Below are 11,087 nucleotides of genomic sequence, written 5' to 3' on the forward strand. Positions count from 1 at the left end.
TTAAACAGCAATCAGAATAAAAGTCTTATAAGCGGTTGGTATAATTTGATTTAATACTACGTCGGTTATTCAGATGGCAACCCAAAAAGTTGCCTCATCTTTGTGTGATAAATTTTATTATTAAAGTTTATGTAATAGGGCGAATATTTTATTGATGCAGCCATGTCGGATGAAGGATATTTTCACTTGGAAACATATTGCTATCTATATTTTCAAGCAAAAACCGATGTCACTACTGCTTGATATTAGTCCAGTCCTTTAGATGATTTAAATTAATAATATAAATAAAATTAAACACAATTTTCCACGCCAAAGTGCTTGATATTTCCAAGAGAGTTTGCACTTGATTGGACGAAATCATTTAAATACCGAAACAAAGTTTTCGACTCAGTTGGCTTATGTAAAATTCAGATCATATCCCATATTTCTAAAGATCTTAATATATATTTGATATCAGTAAGTTTCCGATGATTATTAAAGCATTTAAATTAAGCATCCAACATGTAATCTTGTTTGTATTTGAACGATTATTGCTTTTGATGTAGGGACCTAAATTTAATCTTAACCACCACCGAATGCACAAACACAAAGCTAGATTTTAATTCGATTCGGAGGGACGATACTTACATTAAGATTACATTCCGACCCGACCTCTGTCCCTCATTTATTTTTGATATTTTAATCTTATTGATTTTTATTGTACAACTGGTAGAATTTTCAGGAAACATAACAAATTTCGTAGTTCTCTTAAATATGTATTATGTAGTTTCATCTTTGAATACCTATTTGCTATGCACTAGAACCTAACAACTGTTGCTATTAGATTTGATTTATTTATCAAAAATATTGTCATGTTCATTGTTTTTTTTTAATAAATATATCTATGACTAAACAATTTATGATATAATAAAAAGTTTCATGAAAATTACATTTTTATTAAAATTTGACACGTTATGGCTTTACTAGTCTCATAAAACAAAGTAATAAGCAAAACTACAAAACTGCTATAATCTGTACAAGTTTTCATATTACTTTATAAGTGTGTTTTGACTAGGCTTGATTTATTTCATAATTTTAACATTTACGAGCTAGCGAATACATATAAATATATCTATAAGTAAACATGCGCTAAATTCATCATAACGTTCCTATATTCTCAATTGCAATTTCAGTTTTTTATGAGTAATATATTATTCTTAAAGTGCAATAAAACAGAAATGTATTTCTCTCTATCTTTGAAAGGTTACACATGCTCAATGTCGGTCTTGAGCACACGCGATTATTATTATTATTATTATTGTGTTCGTGATCGTGTACATTAACACTGAAGCATTTTCTGAAAGTGGTTGAATGGGAAATGTGTAACAGAGGAAAAATATTTGCCACAGTAGGCATATATACTTTGATATCAACTCCAACATACACTTTTATATACCTTTTACATACCTATATATTTAGCTAAAAGCTTTATCTTATTATGTATAACTTTAAATCGTATTTGTTATAATTTATTACATTAGCCCAGTGTCGTGATCAAACAAATTACTAGTTAGATACATTAATGGGTAATATAAATGGGTAAAGCTTTGATACATTTTCATGGGCTGTTTGTAAATATGAGAATTTATCAACAACTGTATCATGGAATACACAGTATGTACAATTTAAGCTCATTATAATAACATAATATTTTATATGAGAAGCTTTTCAAAATATATTTTTTTAAATACGTTTTCTTTTGGTTATATTTGAAAATGTCCGAATCATCACAAAAATTAATAAAGCAATAAAACGAAAATGTTCTTTTTCAATTTGTTTATTTGAAAAAAAACCTTTAAAATCTTTTGAACCAAATTAATTTTTCAATTAAGCGTTTGAATAAGCCGTGTCTTGATGGATAAAATACAACGTACAATTTGAAATTAATTATGAAATATAAAAATGCGGAAATATAAAACAATAGAGCCAGAAGCACATATGTACTATGATATTATATGTGAATCAGCCATTCAAAGTTCTTTGTTCATATTCAAGGTTATTTGTATCGGTGCTCTCATATCATGATTAGTGATAATGTTATTCATAATTAATCAATTTTTAGTTTTTCAAATGCTGTGTAAATCAAAGAAGCTTTGCATTGGTAGAAAACAATATGACCTAAATTCTTATTTACAATGACTGACACATTGTGTGTATTGATCGTATGTCATTAGAAATTTATCAGTCGTTAACCGCACGGTACACATGTGGTTGAAAATATATAAATACTGTCTCGCGCAAAACATTAGTCGACCATTACCAAATATTATAATAAAAAAAATTAAAATTTTACGAATTTTTAAATTCAAGCAAATAAATTCTGTGAGAAAATTTAAAATTAGCAAATTCATACTATTTTCACTTTGCTTTAAACATTATTAGCAACGTACGCTGCTTATTTACAATTATTTTATTGTTTCTGTTTGTTAAAATGAACTTTATTTGTTTTACTGCAAACTTATTCTATTAGTTTCACGATTCCAATCAAAATGAGTTAGTTGAGAAAAGTTTATATAATTTTTCAATGTAGTTTTGATGTCACTTTCTCCATTTGCTAAACAAATACAGCTGTATTTCTCTCGAAAAAAAAGTGTTTTCTAATATTTAGAACACCACGAATATATATATATATATATATATATATATATATAAAATTTGTTTTCACCATCACACAAGAGTAATAGAATACATTTGCATATGTGGAAAAATATGTGCTAAAGTTTTATTATTATATAAAATTTGAATTTATTCATCAAGCTTATTATTAGTGATTTATGATCCTATTCTCACTTTTCTATATGAACTAATTAAAAACATTCTCTTGATCGTAAACTAGTTTTTTAACAAAGTACTCTCAAATACGTTTCACATCTTATTTATTATGTGTAGACGGTCCATACATTAAAATGTAATTTACTGTCTGGAATATAAAAATATTTGGGATCAAAGAAACGGTCAAATTTAAAATTAAGATATTTATTTCTTATGCTAAGTCATAAAAGATGAAAAATATGATTATTCATTCTGGCAGTGTTACAATTACGAGCGGAATAACCGAAATAACTAAACGTACTCTTGCTATTATTTTGTCCATCAGCAAAGATTCATTAATAATGATTGTTTTGAACACTTCCTTGAAATTTCATAAGAATAACGTTATAAAAATGAATAGAAGTAGAAAATTATAAAATATATAATACATAATTATAAAATTAATTATAAAATACTACATGAATATGATAGTATATGACAGTATTAATTTTATTTTTAAAGTTTCTACTGACCTGCATTTCTATTGTTTGTTATAAGAAGTTCATCGTAGTTTCTTCATTGAAACAAATCGATCGAACAAAACTGGATTAGCCGCATGTTCTGCACAACGCCTGTAAAGAAAACCTAAATTATAATAAATGCAAACATTTAGATGTTTTTGTGTACGATAAGTCTACTAGAGCAAATATAAATATACATTAGTACGTCTAGGTGACGTTGCTTGTATATGGGTTTATATATAAATATATATTACTTGTTGCCAAAAATTGCTAGACTTACAGTAAATAGATAATGTAGCGAAAGTATTTGGATTTTTAACATAAATATTTGGCCTAACAATTTTGAGATCTTAGTTTATTGCCAAGAAATCTATGAGACGTCTAGTATTCATCAAAACCATATGTAGAAGCTTTTTGGTTTTGTTCTGTAAGTTGCAAAAATACTCCTGTATTAAACCTGAATACTTATATAAAACTATTATATTATATCTTTATATATGTTCTATTTTTCACACTATTTTTGTCAATAATAGAAAAAAGATTCCATAAATTATTATTTATGAGCGATTACTATAATATTAATAATCAAATATACTTTATGTAATATGGCTAAAAATAAATGATTTTTTCGTTATGTAATATCGTGTCGTCAGTCGCCATCATTTGTATATATGACATATGGGACACATAGTTATTTTTATTCCGAATGCAGCGGACGTATTGATTTGTCTTACGATGAAGATATTGTGATTAATAGTTCCACTACATGTTTTCCCTAGTACGTCATACATTGTCCACAATAAATTAGTTATGTTTCTTTACAGAAACAGATGAATACAAAAACAAATATTTATAACAAGCACATCTTTAACGATAATTTAATTGTTATTCATAAACTTTTATTTAAAATATTTTGTTTAACTAATGCCATTATAAGAACGTTATTATATTATTAATTTTAACGATAAATTTTCAAGTGTATAAAGAAAAACATAACTTAGGAATGCAGTAAATTTCTATACAAATGATTGCTTTAAATTTACCGATGCAAAGAAGAATTTATAACATAAATTATAATTTAGATATCATTGAATTAAACAACATAGAACATTAAACAATATAGAATAATGTTATTAATTTCGACGTAAAACTTTTTCTCTATACGAACCATGTTATTGACTTTAGATATATTTACGGTGGAGACGCCTTGCACTATTTTGTGCAACAATTTAAAAAAATAACTAGCTGTAAGTGGAATTCTGTCTTAAGGCAATTAAGGCATCGTGCCTTAAGGCAAATTGCTGGAACTTCCCGTACCAAAAATTATTATTTTTTTAAAAACGATTAACATTTTTGAAATAAATTTACTATAAATTAGAAAAAAAATTACTTTTTTTGAAAAAAAAATTTTTTTTTATTTTTTTTTTTTTTGAAAAAAAAATTTATTTTCTTTATTTTGACATATTTTGGAAGATCTGAACTATTTTTCAAAGCAATCGTACTGCTTTAACTGCATAGGGACAAAATATAAAGCGCGTAAGCGCCGCGCCGCTGTCTAACGCATAAGCATTGGTACGGAACCCATAGGAATGTTAACAAAATGTATACTTATTGTTAAAATCTCTATAAAATATCTGATAATTTGATGTGCATATGTCTAATGATCATTTTTGACCGCCAAATGGCTCGTTTTTTTACTTTTTCCTCCATATCTCCAAAACCGCTAGACCTACCTTCATGAAAATTTTATAGATTCTTCATCTTGTCAATACAAGTAAAATGTTTTTTGAATTATTAAAATCGGACGCTCCGTTCTCTTAAAAACTGAGTTACCGTTTTCGGAACTTTTTGCCCCGTATTTTCGGAACGGCTAGACCTGCCTTCGCCAAAAACTAATCAGCACGTCTCCTTATCAATACGAATCAAATGTTTTTTGAATTATTCAAATCGGTTGATCCGTGTTCCCGAAATCGTCGACGAAAATTTGTATCCGCACATACATACACACACGTACATACATACATACATACATACATACATACATACATACATACATACACACACACACACACACACACACACACACATACATCCATTTTTTCTAAGGTATGCCAAAATGTTCAGAAACCTCTGAAACGTAAAGATATATAAAAATTTTCATTTTCGATTTTTTTGCGATTACTATAACTTGCCCTACGGGAAGTTAAATATAATTAAAGTACCATATTTCAAAGTTATTTTTAAGGAATTTATGCTTAAATATAGATGTGTCCATACAACTAATATAGAATATATTCAAGCTTAAGCCAAGTATAGAAATACACAACAAAAGTCCTAGTCCACTGTGATTCAAAATCTATTTTTACATCTTTAAAAGCATCATTTTAATACATTCAGATATTATCAGGAATATATTTTTAAAATGAAATGCTACTGCAAAATGGAATTTCAAAAGCCGAGCATTACGAAAATTTTGTTGATTATATTAAAAAGAAACTACTTTTTATATAAAAAGTATATAAATCTTCTATTCTCTTGTCAACAAAATAAATTTATAGTATAAAATTCTCACTTAAGTAAACAAATATTTTCTATTCCTGATAATAGGAGCTGAAGATTAAGCTAAATGCTTGGTGTCTTTCTGTGAATATTTACTCTTGTATGTTCGACAACAAACTTTTATCTTATTGAGGGCACCGGGACAGTAATATGAAAAAGGCACGACCGTCCGACACCGTTTACAGTAATGAAACACGGGGCGTACTTGTAAAATATTTAACAAGTAAGGAACACGTATGGATTATTCAGAGGTAATTGCGGAGAACGGCGCTGCATGATGATTATGTTATTTGCGGAGTCTCCACGATGGCATTGAGCAAAATACGAAGAAATCGATATCGATATCGAATCATTGATCACGGATTGCGATATTGCTCTTCTTAATTAACAACACGTATTAGTTATATAAAATGTAATTGAAAATTTGGGCGCGTTGAAGCTTTTTTATATAAACTAGCTTTGTTGGAAAGTCGCTTATTTCATGCATAAACGTTCCAGGAATTTCGTTTATATCATATTTTTATAGTATATTTCAAAATTCACTTATCACGTTTCGAACACATACACACCCTGATATATACGTATTATATATACATTGAAAACGTATCGACTAGTATTTACAGAAGCCGTGTTTTTTTTATTAAGGAACGAATTTATTCTTCTTCAATAAGAATTTAGAAACAAGAAAAGCATTGTTAAGATATTCAGTAAGAGCGCAGATATATCTCATTCTGGAGTTCCAGTCTTATATAGTGTTCGGTGTATTTCTATATCCTATAGGTAAAAAGCGATTTCCTAAAGGATTTTTTTTTACGTTTATTAATGCCTGAAAAACAATTTATTAAGATAGTCGTTTTAAATTTGACTTTTTATCATTAATTACAATTATCATATTAGTCGACAGTACTTTATCTTAGTGAACGATAACGATTTGTGTGTTTGTTTTTAAATATTTTCAAAAGAACATTTGCTTTTAAAGACAATATACTATATGTACTTATTTCTGATTATTTTTCACTTTTATTGTATAATGAAGTACAATGAAATTCTTTAACATGGTAAATTAAATGTAAACATGCACGCTCCCGTGCTCACTTGAATACTTTCGAATATGTTTACCTGAATATTTTAATTAACATATTCTGAATTTTCGAAAAAATGGCCATAGCACTGCTAGATGAACTTTTTCTTAGAGATTATATCTAGTCTCTTTATAACTGGTATATCAAATTGGTTTCATTACTGGATCTTCACATCGCAAAAATATTTTCAGCATTAGGCAAATTACACATGAATGAAACAGATTTTTCTATAGCATTACAATATATCGTGATATATATAATTTATGTATGTTTTGATGTATATACGTATATACATTATCGGGTTCACGGGATACAAAACCTTAAATAATTAAGTGACCCATTGGCTCCTTCTAGTACGAAAACTCGTGAAAGTATCGATTTTGTTATATCCTCGGATTATTTTCAATGAAATTGCTATTCAATGTAGTTCATTTTCTGAGGAATTAGATGCAAATGTTGAGATTATCAATATGCATTTGCTTTCAATTGATATCATTTTCCAGAGCTTTATAAGCTTTCTAATCTAATCGGTTTCCAAAATAAAGCCAATATAACAATAATTAACGCATTTGGTAATTTTTAAAATTCGAGCTCTATATATTTTTTAAAATAACGGTGCATTTATATATATATATATATATATATATATACCAAAATACAAATATGTAGTATAAAATTATGTATCTGATGACAATATTTAAAAGCTTACATACTATTACTTATGATATTTTGTGTAAATATATAGTTTGGTAAATATTTATTTTGAAAGAAACCTATGGAAAATATCGTCAATTTCACCATAATAAAATAGTATAACTACATTATGATAATTGTCAAAGTAGGACGAATAATACTTGAAAACACACTACTATTTTTCTACATTTTCAGGTCGTTAAGTCCACTTCATTGACATAAAAACTGCATGCTCGTCATAACCTTGTACCAGAAGTAATACGATCGATATCACTTCAATACTGATACGCTTAATAGAATGGGATGTATAGCTAAAAAAAAAAAATCACCAAATGACAAAAGATTATTTTAAAATAAAACTCATTTTTCAGATAGCTCTTAAGCAGCAACCAGAACTAATTGCAAAAATTATGTAGCTGTTGTAACAACACTACTTAACTGCATGGATTTTTATAAGTGAACGTAACCAATTGTGGTTTATTCATTATCTAATCATGATAAATTTTAACTGACTATATAAATTTTAACATAATTTCAACTAATCAAATATATTTTGATTCATGTATTTTCCAAGTAAAAATCAGTATAACTACCGGTTTATGTCCGGTGGTTCAAAATGCGGATTTTACCTCCGATAACTCTGTGATTGCTCTGGCCATGAACACCTCCGAGTTTAATGTAAACGCAAGTTGATTCAATATTATATTAAACATTAATAATTAATATAAAAATATAGAAATATTTTCCTAAATTAAAAGCACGGCTTTAGTTATTGTGACGAATAGCAAAAGTATTAACAGGCATTCAATCAACTAAGTCTGTGTATTCAAATCCTTTTCCATCACTTTTACACAAGGAATACGAATGTGTATATAAAGCAAACACGTTTCTGAATTATCAATAATTTATAACACTCAAATTGGATTTAGGAATACGCGTGAAAAATAGGTTAGCTGTTGTATAGAATCTTTGTCGAGTAGAGAGTAAACCGATCAGTAAACCGAATTCGGAAAAAACACGTAAAAACACTATTACTTTAACAGTGTATTAATTTTTTTCATATGATATCTTATCATCATTTCATTGCAATTATTGCTCCTCATTTTAGACTTACCTAAGCATAAGTAGACTCTACTATGTTTTACATCAATAGTTTGATTTTGCTTGAAAGCTTAAAACTTGACATGTGATCTAATAATCTCAAAAATAGCCTACATGATAACATAAATCAATAAATTTTTTATTTTTATCAATTTAAATAGATTCAAATAAGGTGCAGAATATAAAGAATATCTCGATAGTAAGTAACGGATATTGATGTCTTCATCAATAAAGTGTATATAGAACATTTGCATTACCTAGTTTCCATTATCTTTGACGTCCGGAACAATATTTTACACTTGGTTTATTTACTATCGCGATTATTGAAAATTCTAAACGATATTTTCCCATATATATGTAAATTGAAACGGTGGCCCAGCATAGTAATCATGATCATAATCGATCTATACATTATCTCTTTCTGAATTATTTTTTTTTTTTTTTATTATTTTATTGGCTTTATAAACTGGTACATTAGCCATATACTAAATTACATAATATCTACGCTATCTCTTACATATATATCATTGTTTTATGTATATTGCATTTATAATTTTATATTATTACATTTGATGTAAATATAAAGAGCTCCATATAATCTTGTATCTGTCATCACTGTTATAAAATTAATTGGAAGGGAGATTTTTTGTTTAATTATTTCCTCCCATAGTTTTTGTCTGCCCTTTTCCCAACGTTTACACTCCATGATGATGTGCTCTGCATCCGCCCTAGTCGCTTCGCCCAAGCAGTAGCAACTAGGATCGATATCGATCCCAATTCTGCTTAGGCAGAACGGAGCGTAAGAATGATTTAGTCTTAATCTACACAATGTTGTGTAAAACGGCCGACACTCCTTAAATCCGTCATACCATGGTTTGACTGGAATTTTTCCTTGTATCATACCATAAAATTTACCTTTAATTCTAATAGATAACTGAAAATCCAAATGCCAAATGTTCCGTATGTTTGCTCTGTTAAATCTTTTTATGTCTCTATAAGATATTCCATCCGCAGCAACAGTCCCTGTATTTATTGCATCTTTGGCGCCGTTATCCGCCGCTTCGTTGCCAGCTATCCCAATATGACTTCTTACCCATACAATGCGTAACTCCCAATTTTTTGATAATATCGCATGTATGTCATTTAGAGTATCTATCGTTAATAATGACGGGTCCTTTCCCAACGACAACATGCCCTCAAGAGCAGACCTGCTATCGCTATTAATGAATTATAATACAGAAATGCTATTGTCAACCATGGCACAGTTTCATATTCAGTTTGTAATCGTTTATGATGAAAATGAAATTCTGACGGATATGGGCTATCATTTTATGGCATTAAACAATGTGTTACGTGTTATTGGTTTTTAATTGGACTGGCAATGTTAATATGAATATCAAGTCAAATTCAACGCATTTTCCAGATGCGCCTAAATATATTATGAATATTTTTTTACAATAAGTCTTTTTGTAAAAAAAAATTGTAAAAGAATGACAAAAATTGTATTTTTGTCAGATCTAATAAAAACATCGAACTTATTTCCGATAGTATTTTTTTCTCTTGGAAAACAATTTAAATTAATAATTGTCAAAGTAAATTCTGAGTATAGTTTAGTGTAGTAATATCGTTGTAGCATCATAATCGATTTTCACAATGTAGGGTTTGTAGTAGAATTCGTACACAAAGCACTACAATTTCAAATAGAGATTAAAACAGTAAATTAAATAACTACGTTTTATAGATTTGTCGATATTTTTAAGGATTTTATATGACCTTAATACACATGTAAATATAATGAAATAAAATAATAATTCATCAGTAATATTAAAAACCTATTCACTGATTTTGATACTAAATTTATTTTTATGTATTTTCTAGTTGCTGACGTATTTAGTGCAAAACATTTTCTAATGTAAGCTATGTATACGGACATTTTTTGGTGTCAAGTATTTGGGTGACATTATTTTGATAATATTAGTTGGAAGTTGGCTTTGATTTCTAAACTATTCACTTTAGATTAGAGTTTACTAAACGATGGCATGCTAGGAATGCATGAAAGCTTCGATTATAAAATATCTACTAGCTATGCAAAATTTGCATTTTAAAATGTATACAAGTTTCAGTCTATTTAAGCTATTTTAGTTTGATTTAAATCTTAGTCTGATTATTTATTATTATTCAGCTCGAAACATTGTCAATATTTTATTGTTTTATGCACATGAATATTCATTAAATCATCTTACAAATTATTTCCATCGTATTTCCAAACTGTTCCAAGTTAAATTGGATTAAGCACGATGTCAAATTCTTTAAATAAATCATAGGAGATTGCAGTGTGAAA

This window comes from Ctenocephalides felis, unplaced genomic scaffold, assembly GCF_003426905.1.
Source record: "Ctenocephalides felis isolate EL2017-DRISC unplaced genomic scaffold, ASM342690v1 CF-g0.4_SCAFFOLD_01604, whole genome shotgun sequence".
NCBI classification, from domain to species: Eukaryota; Metazoa; Arthropoda; class Insecta; order Siphonaptera; family Pulicidae; genus Ctenocephalides; species Ctenocephalides felis.